This window comes from Tachypleus tridentatus, chromosome 9, assembly GCF_004210375.1.
Source record: "Tachypleus tridentatus isolate NWPU-2018 chromosome 9, ASM421037v1, whole genome shotgun sequence".
Classification (NCBI taxonomy): Eukaryota; Metazoa; Arthropoda; class Merostomata; order Xiphosura; family Limulidae; genus Tachypleus; species Tachypleus tridentatus.
The window spans coordinates 123417208-123432637 of NC_134833.1; the positions used below are offsets into that span (position 1 = coordinate 123417208).

At 29.7% G+C, this 15430-nt stretch overlaps 1 long non-coding RNA gene across 1 annotated transcript in view; it reads left to right on the top strand.

Moving 5' to 3' along the window:
* LOC143226253 (uncharacterized) overlaps positions 1-14257 on the top strand; it is a 109709-nt gene extending 95452 nt beyond the window's left edge. Inside the window, exon 4 of the long non-coding RNA XR_013014450.1 lies at positions 13100-14257. This is a non-coding gene — a long non-coding RNA (uncharacterized LOC143226253). The remainder of the gene's footprint in view (positions 1-13099) is intronic.
* Positions 14258-15430: the final 1173 nt, after the last annotated feature.

The following is a 15430-nucleotide window of genomic DNA, read 5'->3' on the forward strand; positions in this document are numbered from 1 at the left end:
TTGTAAAATTCTATCTCAATACAGTTGATATGGGTATTAAAACTATAGAAGTAGAGAACAACGTTGTGACCTTTTTAGGTCATCTTTAGGTTAAAGAGTTTGCAACTATATGAATCATTACAATTATAAAGTACAATGTATCAGTTGAAAGAGTATATCCTTGCTTTTTTGTTTTTCAACAAAGACAACTTTGACCTTTGTGTGGAAAACTTGTAATTATAAGAGATTGAAGAAAATTACGTTTTGAACGGATTTAAGAATAATACTTTTGTTGTACTTTGTGATGATGTAAGTGTGAAATACAATCAATAAGTTGAGATAAACAAAACATCTGAAATTTAGAATGTGATTTAATACTAATCAGAAAAATGATTGTTCTTTAGCAGAAAAGAATGATCGTGTGAAGTGTTAAAATCTAAACGTGTCATGCTCATTTTCATGTAAGATTGTTGTTGTTCAAGAGAAAAACTTGTAAATATATACAAATTAAACATTAAAAATTTCTTGCTTTCTGTTTATTTCCTGGGAAAAAGTATGTGCTGCTGGATGTAACAAATTTTGAAATAAACGTAGATTATTATACATTTTCTAACACTGGGATATTTATTTTATGTACATGGTAAACTGTTAAGTGATTTACTAATATATGGGTCACAATCTTTGAATTTGTTATCATTACTCTACCAGCAGTACATATGACTCTGAATAATGGACAGAAAAATACATTTAATAATCTGGTAACTGAATGTATAATATTTTATATGAAAAGATATCCAAGACTTTTTAATTCGTACTGTCAGGCCATTGGTGGGAAAACTGTAACAAAATATAAGTGCTTACCACATGAAGATGGATAAAAATCATGGGTTACTATAATAAAATTTAATTTCTTTCTTACTCTAAAAAAATTAATCAGAAAGAAAATGAAGTGATTGAAAGATGAGTTTTCTTATGACTGTAGAGAAGAAGTTAAGGTTGTTACTGTTTTTTTTTTTTTTTTAAGACTGTTATGTTATTATCATTTCAATATATTCCTGAAAAAAATGTACATCTTGCTTCTGGATATTATCTTCATTTGAAATGAATTTATCCTATCTTAATAGAGTAAACAGACTTATCTTTATTTGCTTCTAGAGTTTCTCTTTTTGTAAATTAAATCAAATAATGGGGACTGCAAGGTAGGGGAAAGTATGAAGAACATCCCCAGATTCCTCCTCAGCTTTCAAACTTAAAACTTTAGAGTTTGACAAGTTGGAAGGAAACCAGCTCTTTCCTCTTTTCTGATAAATGAGGGGGCTTTTGATGAGCATGTAGAGCAACTAAATAGAAAATAGATTGGTGGACAATTTAAATCACATGTTATTGAGAGAGTACCACTCTAGAAGAGCACAGTGGCAAACATCACTGAAACCAGGAAGATTCTCTTGTTTTGATCAAGGAAGTTTTGCAAGGTATTTCAATCAATTAATGAACAGCACAAAAGAAATATCTTGAAAACTAGAATTTTCCAATCAATTCAAGCACTAATAAAACAGTCTATAATACATTACATAAAAACTCACAATTTGAAGTTGTATAGGCTTCTAATAAGTTTCATGAGTAAACAATATTTTAAAATACAGTTCATTTTCTAAAGTATATTTGAAAAAGTGTGAACATTTATCAGTTTGAAAACAATTATATAAAGTTAATGTGAATTTTAACTTGAAATTTTATTCTAGAAAATAGTAATTAAGGTACTTTGTAAGTATTCTGCATGAGAAACAGTCTTGATGAGGCATAAAAAAGGTGAATGATAAACATGAGTGTCTGATGAAAAAGGTTGAAGAGCATTTGAGAGAAAATTTAAATGTATGTATGTAAAACATTTTTGTAGAATTGAATATTATCTGTGAAACATCTAATTGAATATAATTTTATATGTTAAGAAAGTGTTATTAAGGCATTTAGTATAAACTTATTGAGACTTAATATACCAATTTTGTTAACAGTTAAACCCATTCATTGAATAATTGTTTGATAAACATGCCAGTTGCATAATATAAATAAATGAAGGTTATTAAAATGGAAGATTTAATTTGCTAATGTAGTAACTTGTGGTAAAATCAATTTATCTGTATTTGTTTATTACCAGGTTCTAATGTGACATTAAGTAAAGCTGGAGGAATTAGTTGGAAAAAGAAAGAGAAAAGATAGTCATCAAAAATGGTAATTAAAGTTGTAAAGGTATTGTTATTTTTAAATTTTCTATAAAACCTCTTGTTCCACAACTTTGTGGTAACTGTGATTTACAATGTGTCTTTTAAAAATAACAACAGTATAAAAAAATGTTCTAGTACAATGAAATTATGCAAACTGTAGGGTTAGTCCTTATCCAACCTTTCTACCCTGAGTATATTATCAGCACTAGCTCACAAATAATACAGAATGTATCTATTTATATTGTTGACAGGATGTATTTAATGAATGATACACAACAAGTTTTGATTTTCAATATCCAAAATGATTCATGTATCATCTTTAATGCATTGACAGTTCCAGGTCAATCTTGATATTGATAGGATGTGCAACAAATTCTTGTTTCTATAAGTGTTTTTATTTATGTTTTTTGCAACTTTCCAGATGTTACTTCCTATGATTCATGAATTCCTTTAGATATGTCTTTTCATATTTTGGAAAATTATAGCACAGAAAAGGAGTGAAAGAATATACTAAATTTTTTTTGTTGAAAATCAAAGATTGCTGTTTTTTTTTTATCATTTATTGTTGCAACGTTTTATGTTACCACTAAATTACAGCCTCTGTTAACCACAATATAACCAAAATTATGTTCAAAGTGGCATATAGTGTCAATCAATCAATTAGTGAATCTGTTTTACTCTTTCATAGATGTTTTAAAAAATGTGTCTTTATATCTTGCACATTAATATGAAACAAGGGAATGATGTCAGCAAATTTTACTTTTGAAATATCTTGGATGGCTGAATTATTGATAGAGGTTTTATATTGAAAGTTAGATAGACAATAAGGAAAATGGACTTTGGTTATATTTTATGATGTTTGTTATTACATTACATTTCCATTTGCTTTGTCTTTTAGAACATTTATGATGATGCAATCTCACAAAGACATTTGGATTTTGCAGATGAGGAGGTACCCCATCTTCTGGTATTTATACACAGTCTGCAGGAAATTTTAACAAGATATGATGTTGGTGAAAACAAATAACATTTGTGTTGCAATGATGCTATCAACAGTGAGGTATTATGTGTTTGATTTATAACATTCAACCATTTATTCAAAATATTTTCGGATAGTACAACATTGGTTAGTTTTAAATGTGTACACTTAATTAAACAGTTCTAACTTGAAAGAATTTTCGCATATTTTATCAAGATCTAAACACCAAATTACTAATTTGGAGAAGTCTTTTAGTTAGTGTTAATATTTCTACTTGACGCAAGTAAAGTTTCAATTTTGTATAATACACTTTTGTTTATTGTGTAGATTTGTCATCTAAAAACTAATTTATATATATATAAAAAGTTTTAATCAAGTATTTGTGGATGTAATTTTACATGTGCATGAAATTTAAACAAAATTTATTTCTTGGTCTTGTAATAAATCAATATACCTACCAAAATTGTAATCAGCCTACACCTGTGGTGTTAATGTAATAAATATCTTAAACATGTGAATGTGAAAATTATCTGATGCATGATTTTTAATATATTATAAGTTTTAAACTTAAAACACTAACATTGTATTGGAATAACATTAATGTTTAATGGATATTAACAATAGGGTTTAATATGGTGTAAATATGTTTTGAATAATGAACACTTGTTTTCATAGGGCAGTTGTGGGAAGGCAGTTACTCTTAATTTTCTTCAATTTGAAATTAAACCACCTAAACATTTCTACATGTTAAAACTCCTAACATCCACCATTACAAAAAGTTATGAAATAAAACTAAACGAAACTACAGATCCTATCTCATAAGATCTTTTAACTTTGCTCTCCCCTATCAGCTGTAGGGGACTTGTATTGTGATGATCAGTCTCATTATTTGTTGGTAAGAGAGTAACCCAAGACTTGGTGGTGGGTGGTGATGACTAGGTGTCTTTTGTTGTTTAATTAGGGATGACTAGTACATATTTAGCAGGTGACTTTGCAAATAGTTGCACTAGAAAATAATATTGTAACTATATTTTTAGATTATTAAGACTGGTTAAGATGCAAGGGTTTCCCCTGAGTGGTAGAAGTAGGTTTTGGTAGGTTTTGTCTGTTATAACAGTTGTTATCAAAGTTTTTTACAGCTATGAAACTTGAGACCAGTGGTTCAAACTGGTGTATATAAACTGAGACACCCAAAGTAGTTTTTACTTTATTCTTTGTTTCATGTGTGGGTTACAATATGGACATTATTAAACCCATTATCAGGCATAAGCCCACTACTGGTAGTAAGAAGTCAGTTTCATTGTTTTGAGGAAATTCATTCCATTATTTGTGTAAATTTATAGTAACAATAAATAAAGTAAAAATAATAATCATTTAACAGACCTAACTAACAACAGTACAAGTTATGTAAATATAATAAATGTTATAAAGAACATGTTTATTTCTGTTTGATGTTTTTCCTACTAATTTCTTCAATACTGAAGTAGAAATGAAAGTATCTTATTGCAGTCTTCATTGGTTGGCTCTTTTGAACAGTAGTAACAGGATAAAATTTGTAATGCATTAGAAGGTGTGCAATGTAAATAAGAAATAAAATGTTCATACATGTATATGCTATCACTTTGGTACCTTGGGTAGAGTAGAAAGTTGCATCTTTGCTAATATCAGTTTTTGTATGTATAAATTTGTTTATAATGTTTATTAATTTCTTTACAGTAAATAGGATAATTGTTTGCAATTTTTCTGGATTTGTCTCTTACATTTACCTCTATAATTAATTATCTTTAGTTTTAGGCATTTCGTATTCCATTTGATGCTTTTTATCTTGCTCGTGCAATGGTAGATAATCTTTTATGAGTCTGAACTTGAAAACTTTAAACATCAGTAAAATTAAAATTCTCAAATTTAGTAGTTTACTAACTTTCTTTATGTAGCACAAACATTTATGTTTTTATACATTGTATTAGACTACATCATGTTTAACTATACCCAATATCAGCTTGATCATATTATTAAAATAGCATATGTATGTAAATTACAATTGTTGAAAATGTTTTTTCAATTCACATCAAGAGTATCATTTACTCAGTGATGTCGAAACCACTTGTTGAGAATTTATATGCAAAAGCGGCTCATTTGGGTTGAGATAATATTTTGCATAGAAGAGCGAACAACCTTTGTGAACCTGACGATGACCGAAGAAGGTCGAAGCGTTGTTAAACTCTTCTATGTAAAATATTTTCTCAACCAAGCGAGCCGTTTTGCATATAAAAGTATCATTTACTTTTAAAGCAAACAAAAGTTAGATGTTTCTTAAATACTAGACTATACATTTTGTGTACATGTTGGTTATTTTTTAATCTAGTGAAAATCTACTTGAGAACTATTTGGACTAGCCATCCCTTATTTTGAAGTGACAAACTAGAGATAAAATCAGTGTCACTTAGCTCCAACTTTTGACTGTCTCTTACCATTGGAAAGGAGGTGAGTTTAGATGAATAAGTTTACATCACGGATGAATAACAATATCCAAAACACCACCTTACCAATAAGATGCATTAAAATCATTGTATGACATGACTCTAATTATAGAGATCATAGGTGTTTTGCAATAGTGCTTTGTATTTAAAGCTCTTCATATTTTATATTTACAATAGAAAGAGAACTGATGCATTCATTATTATGGCTTAGTGCAACTTTCAGTTGATATGCATTACATCTTTTGCAATTGCTATATTTCTTTATATCTGTCGATTTACAGTACAACAAACCTGATTTCAAAAGGGTGGTGTTAGATGTTTGAATATATTTTATATTTATATTATATAATATATTTAAACATCTAACACTGCCCTGTACATTGCAACACTCAGTTACACAACCCCTTTCAAACATGTGGTCAGCTTCTGGTCAGTTACCTTCCTTTCTTTGTGAACCTAACGATGACCAAAGAAGGTTGAAATGTTGTTCTCTCCTCTATGTAAAATATTTTCTCAACTCAAACGAGCCATTTTTATATATATTTTTCTCTACAAGTGGGTTTTCTCGACATCACTGAATACTATTTTAGATTTATTATTAACTTTTCATATAGAAATGGTTCAGAGGGTGAAAATTGGGGAACACATAGTTACCAGTTATCATTGCTGTATTAGGTTCAGCATTTTACTGAATATGAAAACAAGAAATAATAGTATTTAAGTTAAAATTTCAAAACACATATTGAAGGGGTACAACAAGAATTATCTTGTTGTACAAGATAATTATTTGCAGCTGAGAAAATGAGGGGGAAGAATTTATAAACTTTTTTCCGTACCCAAATATATAATTCTTAAAGAAAGAAAAGAGTAATCACAGGTAAAAACACAGGTTGCCTTAGAAAGGATATGAGATAGAATTCAAGAAAAGCATAAGAAATTTAAAGTTGTTAGTAGTGTAGAATATCAAGAAAGTTAGTCAAACAGGAAATAAGGACATCCAAAAATATATGTGAAAAAATCAACTGAAAATGAATTATTAATAAGTAATTTAAAAGTACATTAGGAGTAAAACATATTAGGATGGAGATAGGTCTCTTGAGAATGACAAAAGAAGACTTGGATCTGATAATCATGAATTGGCTAGGTTATTATGTTTTTTTTTGTGTTTTTTTAGTGTTTCAGAATAAACACTTAATCAGTGTTCTTCATCTGAACAATTGATAGATAAAACTGAAGTTGAAGAAGATAATTGCATAAATTCTGAGCTTGTTAAAATTAAGAAGTTAAGGCTCATGGGCAAGATAATATTTCCCTCAGGGTTTTGAAGAATTGGATGTCTGAGCCATTTGGTACTATTGTTTTTGTAAGTTCTTGACTAGTCAACAAGGATTAATGAATTCCGAATTACCTAATATCATTCATATCTTCAAGGGAAGTGATAGCAGTTATACCAGTAGTTATAGGCTTATTAATCTCACTTAAATTGTGGAAAAAGTTTTTGAAAGTCTGAAAGAAGATGCTTTCTGAAGTAATTTAACAAAGTTTAAAATTTTATTGAAAAGTCAACTCTAGGGGGAAATATTGCCCTAGGAATCTTTTAACATTCTTTGAAAAGGTCATTGCTTATGTAGATATGGGTAGAAGTACAGATTTGTTATATCTGGATTCTTAAAAATCATTTGACAAGGTGACACATAAAATGCTGGAAAAAATTCTTTGACTGTGAATAATAAGTTAATTGAGAAGAAGAGAGGTTAGATATTAGAAGTGGAGTATCTCAGGGCTCAGTCTTGGGATCTTTGCTTCTTTTTATTTACAACAATATACAAATGAAGGAACACAATAAATTACTTTTAATGTTATAGATATACTAAAATGTATTGCTAACTGTGAAGAGAATGCTACTGCTTTACAAATGGATTTATCATGTAGAGAGTTCTAGAACTAAATGGCAAATTGGCTTAAATTATAACAAATGTAAGATAATGCATATGGTTTACAAGAATTTAATCTATATGTACAAGTTGGATGATAATCACTTTAACAATGTCATAAAAGAAGTGTTCTTAGTGAAATAGTTGATTGGTCCCTAAAACTAAAGCAGTGTGCTGTTGCTAGTGGTATTGAGGAAAGAGATTTTCAGGTTATGTCTTCAGAAATATTGAACACAAGTCTAAAGAAGTTACAATTTCTTTGTATAGGTTATGGTTAGGCTGTATTTGGAATATTTTGTTCAGTCTTGGCCTCATTACTTCAAGAAAGACCTTGAATTGTTGGAAGGGATTCAGAAGAGGGTTATAAGTGTGGTATCTGGGATGGTTGTCTTATAAGAAGGGATAAAAACTATCCTATTGTTTTCACTTGAAAAAAGAGAAAAATTTGGATTAAATCTGATGGCAGTGTTCAAGATTGCAATAGGAATTAATAGTTTTGATGCATTTTTTTTTTCATATTTAACAGTTAAAGTACAAGAACTAGGGGACAAAATTATAAATTTTGGCAGGGTAGGAGTCATCTTCAGTTAAGTCCAATTTTATTTTACATAGAGGATGGTTGGTTTTGGCAATGGGTTACCTTCTGGTGTTCTGGATACAGTAAATATAAGCAGTTTAAAAAAAAAAGTTTTAAGTGTTGTTTTATGTATTTGTTTATTGATAAATAGTTTTAGTTTATTTCAGACAACAGAACAGATGTTTTTGTTGTTTTCTAATTTCAAGCAAAGCTACACATCTGTGCTAGTTGTTTATAATTTAACAGTAAATACTAGATAAAAGGCAGCTAGTTATCACCACACTCCACTAATTCTTGGGCTACTCTTTTATTGATAAATATTGAGATTTATTGTCACATTATAATGCTCACACATAAAATTGTGCACATATTTCATGTAATGGGGATTTGAACCCTCATCCCTTAGATCATGAGTTGAGTGTCAAACCACATGGCCATGTTGGCCCTAAGTGAAGATAAACCAATAGGTTTCATACTGTCTCAAAACATGTTTATTTCTGAGAGTAACAATACAAACTGAAAAATAATATGCCTCTCGATAGATCTGTGTAATATTCTACAGTATAATGTTTGGATGGTTTACGGTTTATTTCTGAGAAAATGATTGAGAAACAATTACAGTTGTGTTAGAAAATATAATGAGATTAGTAATAATATATTATGCAATTATAATGGCTTTCCAGTATATTTTTCTGTACTTCCACTGTGCTGTCTTCCTTTTATTAATGCTTATGAAGTTCTGAAAACAAGTTGAGTTTGTCCTTTAGGTCTAAAACTAGAAACCAACCAGCTACCAATCTTCCAAACAACTGAACAACATTAGTTGACAATTTGAATAACCAACTGCCACTTTACTATTCACATCCAGAATAACCAATGGAGAGTCAACAGTTTGACATTCAAAAAGTTAATAGTCATTCCTCGATTACCATCTATCTCTGCATATCCCACATTAGTCGTATTTTTTAGTAGATAAACATTCAGTAAGGCCACTTTGTATTGTTTTGGAGATAAAACTTGTACTTGCATCTAGGTCATTGAAATAACCACATCCTGAGTTACTTATGTTTAATAAGTTGTTTTATATTATCAACACTTACTTTTTCACATACCTCAGTTTTCGTACAGTTTCTAGTGAAATATAAAATTATTCTTCAACATGTCTAATTGATAAGTGTTCAGTAGACAATGCTACTATTTTTTTTTACTTGTATGAAATGTACAGTTTGTGTTGTGGAAGACAAAACTGCACTCGCTACTTCGTATAGTACATTTTCTGATACTTCTGTGACTTTGTGTAGTGACAGATGATAATAGTGGAAACTTTCAGTTCAGGACTATACATTGGGTCATTTAATTTTTATTATAATAGTCTGGGAACAAGCCAGTCATACTTTTCTTTTTATACCAATTATTTCTATAATTATTTTGAATATATTATCTTTTGATATAACATAAACCACACCATTATAATATGAAATCATTATAGAATTCAAATTTGAGTATGATCTATTCATCTCAGACATTGAAAATAAGTTAAGAAAAACATAACACAACAATTACTTTATTTAAAGATGTTAAAAAAGTGATGAATAATTATTGTAATACAAAACTAGCTTCTACACTAACAATTTGGCCATTGTCTTCGTAGAATAAACACAGTGTTTGTTCCACGGTAGTCATAAGTTACTTTTACATGTTTAAAACTTCAATTAAAATGTATACCAACAATTTATGTTTGAGGAGGCTAATAATATAGTGTGTAATATGTCATTCCTGTCTATCAATAGAGTTATGTCCACATTATTTTAACAATAAATACTTCATTTATCATTATTAAGTACTAATGAACACTCATTCAGATATTTAAAGAAGTTTTTATGTGTTTATAGTTAATCATATAGCTACACAATGGGCTATCTGTACTGTTCTTGTACAAACACTGAAACAAGGTTTTAAAATAATGTAATGTGTTTCAGTACAATGTGTTGGTCCATTTCAGCTTTCTCATTATCTAAGCCAAACTTAAACTATTAAATAAGTAAATTAACAAATTTAAAATTAGCACTTTTCATTCACATATCTATCAAGCTTTAGTTTAAAAACTCAATCAAATTTACTTCCTCTGCAACATCTGAAGGCAACCCATTCAATAAGCCAACGATTCTATTTGAAATATAAATTATCTTGATTGAAACACTGCTTCTATCTTCCCTAAATCTATACTTGTCCCCCTCCCAAGTTCTATAATTATTTTGTTAAGTGTGAAAAATGTTGATCCATGAACATTATCAATTCCTTTTAAAATCTGAAACACTTCAATTAGACCCCCTTTAACTTTTTCTAAGACAAAATATTTTTAAGGAAATAAATCTCTCCTTGTGTGACAGCCCTCCATTACAGGAATCATTCTTTGAAGCCATCAGAACAAGTTGGTGTATTTCCAGAAGTACACAAAACTCCAAATGTGGTATAATTAGTGACCTATACAATGAAGTTATACATTTCAGATCAGTATTCAACATTTCTTTAGATACAACCTTAAGTTCTATTTGCCCTATTGCTAGCAATAGCACAGTGCTTGAATGGTTTTAGAGATTGATCAGCTAGTTACACCAAGATCCTTATCTTTCATGACACTATTAAGGTTATTCCTATCCAAATTATACTTAATTGGAATTATGATACAAAAAATTGCATTTATCATACTTAAAACCCTACTGCCGTCTATTTACTATTTCAGGTGTGGAATACTGCTTAATTATTCTTTAGTGAAAATAAACTATTCAAAATTTAGTAATGCAATCAGCAGATCCTAACTTTCCTTTATCATCCCACTAGGGTCTCACCCGCATTTTAACCTTTTTCTTTACCCCTTATTGTAACTAGATCCTTAGCATTAATATTTAATTTTTACCTAAACTTTTTCAAAACATTCATTTTGATACCCTAAGTTTCCTTATTTTTTTTATACCATAACAATTTAAATATCTTAAATTTATTATGCTTTTCTTTAATTTTCTCTTGCTCTTTATGACTCAGTCTGGTTTTTATTTGCAGCTACCCATTTCTTTAAGGAATATTTAAAGAAGAATCTCATCTAATCAGTATCTGCAAATAACCCAGATGGATTCAATCTCCTTGCTATTACTTTTTGATATCGTCAGTTTCAACAGGATGCAAATTAAATTTCACGTATAAAACCACTCCTCCTTTTGTTCTTTATCAACAACCTGTAAACCTGCATTTTAGAGAAATTTCTGTCATCAACATCATCTATGTGCAAGTTATTCTAGTAACATCAAAATTGTTCATTCCTGTTTGTGCTGTCATCATTTATTTTATACTTCTAGCACCACAGTAGTAACAATTAAACCTACCCTTTTCACCACTTGTATCAATTCATGCATTAACTCTAAAGATGTTATTAAAATAACCAAATTTTATTTTTTTATCTATCTTACTCTATTTGTGCTGTTGATTTTATTTTCTAGCATAACAAACCACAATTTATAATATTGCTTGCTATGTTTCTTGACCTAGAAACATTATTTTAATGTATTATACAAGTTTTTTGTTGTTGCAATGCATCTTGTGATTTGAATTGTTACCTTATATCCTGTTGTTTATCAAATGTCTCGCACTTATGGAAAGTTTAAGTGATTTAGCTAAAAATACGTAGAGACAGTCCAAATACATTTAATACAAAGGCAGAGATGCCAACTATTTCAAATGACTGAGTGATTGTAGACAGAGCCCTTTCACAGTTTTAGTCTTTTTAGATTTGCCAGAAACAAGACAACCTGGTGAAAGAGGCCTCTTTTTTTCCATCTTGTGAATGATCACATTGGTGTTTCTATGCTGCTTAGAAAACGAGAAATACCCATCTATGCGAGCACTAATTGGCTAATAAGCACTGATGGCGTAACTAAGGATTCCCCCACGCACCCAATATGGAGAAGCACCGCACACAAACTATTGGTAGACGGAGATACAAATATTTTTTATTATTTCAAGCACAAACATGATTATTGCAAGTAGCCATTTGGACTGTCTTTTATTTATTATCAAAATTTATTTGTATCTAACTAGAAATTTTCTTTTCACCCCTTTCAAGCCCTGGGGAAATAATTTATCACTTTATTGTATAGGCTTATATTGTATATAATAATTTGGGAGTTGCAACAAGTCATAATATTTGTCTGTATGAGTGTATAGTTGTAATGTATGCACCATAATCGTAATGGTTGGCATCTCTGCAAAGGCAGCTTAGTTTTGAAACAAAATACTTGTTGCTTTTAGATTGACGTTAAACCCATTAATGTTAGTTCAATGAAAAAATGTGATGCCATTTACTTTAAAACTTTTGTTACATTGTCAATGAGCAAGGACGAATTGTTTATTTTTCTCACTGCTGAAAGTAAAGGTTGACACTGTGTTAGTAATAACCTGGGCTCCAGAGGAGTTCATGTTACTGTTTTGTTTTTAAACTTATGCCTTGTAGATATTTTAATGTGATTTAGATTGCATTATGCTCTCACTCATGTCACGAAATAGCACTGTTAATGAACAAAACCAGTTTTGTGTTGTTTACATTATTCTATCGTATATTGTTATTAATTTATTTCAACTTGACAAACACGTTAAAACACAGTTTACAGTTATCTCATTCAAAATTTTAATAGTTAGTTCTCTTAAATAGATAAATACATAACACCAATACACATATACAGTAAAACACACTTAACTCACTCATCTTGTTTGTCAATCAATAAGAACAAAGCTACACAAAGGGATATCTTTGATCTGCTCACCCAACAAAGCTTGAAGAACCCAGATAGAAAAACTGTCAACAAATTTCACAGATTCCTTCCATTCTTCATCCACGCTATGGTTACAGGACAAATGTTTTTGCTGAAAACTTTCAGATTCCAAAGCTGAAGAAACATTCTAGGAAGACAGTTTCTATTGATTTCCCACCATCTAAGACGAACAACTATGCCTAATGTATGATAACAGAAAGCAATATTGGAGCATCTTCTTTTAAGCCCTCAGGATTTTCTTTGGGTACTGCTGTTTTCCTCCACAACAATGTTTTTGTTGTAGAATCTCAAGGTACCATTGCATACAGACAGAACTTTTCCATTTTTCATTGGCATGATTGAAAATTCTTAAACTATTGTAAAGAATTTTGTAATTTTAAGACATGTAACAAATCCTTGAATTTATCCTGATTTTGTTGTGTCTTCATTCTTAAGTATTTCTTGCCTTCAACAGGAATATTAATGTCAGCTTTGCAGGATATCATTACCATAAAAAAAAGTCTTATTGATAAATTTAAAAAAACAAACCACATGTAATAAAATTTGTATGCCATTCACTTTTCATTATATTCCTTATTTAGTTATGAAATTAATATTGTTGTTATTTAACCTATCCATTTAGTTTGGACTTTTTCTTAAAACATAATGTGGTATTTCCATTTTACATCTTAGCATCATACAGAGACAATCACAGGTTGAACTACACATTTGTTGTGATAATTATTAATCATCAAAATTTGTAAAAATGCACTCCTTGCACCTTACAAATCTTTGTTTGATCCTTGTTTGGGTAATGTTTATTTTTGGTATTTTAACTGAATGGATTCACTAACCACAACTTGAAATGCAAAATATAATAAAGTTAGGAAGAAAATCTTAATTAAAAAGACAGTAAAAAGTTTCTTCAGCCAGTGTGGTCTCACTCAAGTAGTAATGTTAAAATAAAGATATCAGATTTAAAATACTATTTGACATAATTATGGTTAAGGAATTTATCATAAGAATTAATATAAAATTAAGATGTGTTAGTAATTTTCTTAGTTTATTTATTATTTTATTTCCTTAAACATTATTTACAATGTGTATGATTTTAAAATTTTCTATGTGATATTGTTAGTGGTGGGTGATAACGAAGTTGCCTTCCCTCTGGGCTTTTAGCACTAAATTGGGGACAGCTAGTGCAGATAGTACTCATTTTTTTAAATAAAAATCATGTCAATTATTTGAAATAAAAAGAAATAGCTTCTTTTTTTAAGATAAGCAGGAACTTACACTATTTGTGTACTCACCACAAATATTGAAGTCTGGTTTTGTCCTTTGACTTATCGCTGTGCCACTAGATCTGAAAATACTATCAAATATTGTTTAACATGTAAAACAGAAAATGTTTGAGCTTTGAATCTTTTATTGCTTTTAGATCTGAAAATACTATCAAATATTGTTTAACATGTAAAACAGAAAATGTTTGAGCTTTGAATCTTTTATTGCTTTTATACACAATAGTGTGATCTTGGCAATTTCTGAGCAGTGGTAATACATAAACTCCACTGTTTATTTGAAAAAGAAACTTAGTTTTGCTATGACACTAAAGTTCTTATTACAGCTGAGAAACATCTAACCTTAATATGCATTGGATGTTGAATCTGCTACATTCCCCAATCATAACAGTGAATTCAAAATAACAAAAATCTTTTCTCATGTTCTGCTGATATCATTTCCTAAAATTATATTTACTGACAATGTATGAGTGGTTTTCATCATTTGTTTGTACGTTTCATAAGGCAAGTGTTGTTATTGCATCAGTTCTACATGTGGAAGTAGTTTTAGTTGGTAAAAGATGTCTTGGCCTTACTTCCTGTGTGTTGTAAAACAAATGTTACTGTTGCAAATATAGAAATAGCTGACCTCTAATTTTGCATTTGTCATCAACTTACTGTAACTCTCACTAAGTCTGTGATAAACTGGTTCTTCTCCCATTCTTGGAAGGGTATTTTATTAATTGTTTCCAGAACAAACTGTACTGTCATCCTTCATATGGTGCTGTTGCAGTGCCTATAAACAGGGACCAACTATTTATTTAATATACCTTTCATGAACATATGGTACTCAACTAGTCTTATACAAGGTAACTCTTTATGGCTGAAGTTTCTTTCCAAACAAATATATCCTGAAATATCTTTGTGTACATAAGTGACAGAGGAATTTTTAGGCCTCATTCAACTTGAATGCAAATGTATCAAAGGAAATTGATAGAAAAAAGAACAACATTTTGTGATAAGGAAGGAATAATATATACCTAAGTTGAATGCTATTGTTATCATCCTGTGTTTTGGTTTCATATCCATTATATTAAACAGATAAGGTTGTTCTTACTTTAACAATTTAAAATATTACTGAAAAGTAAACTGATGTGTATCTTCAGCCTTGGCAAGTTAC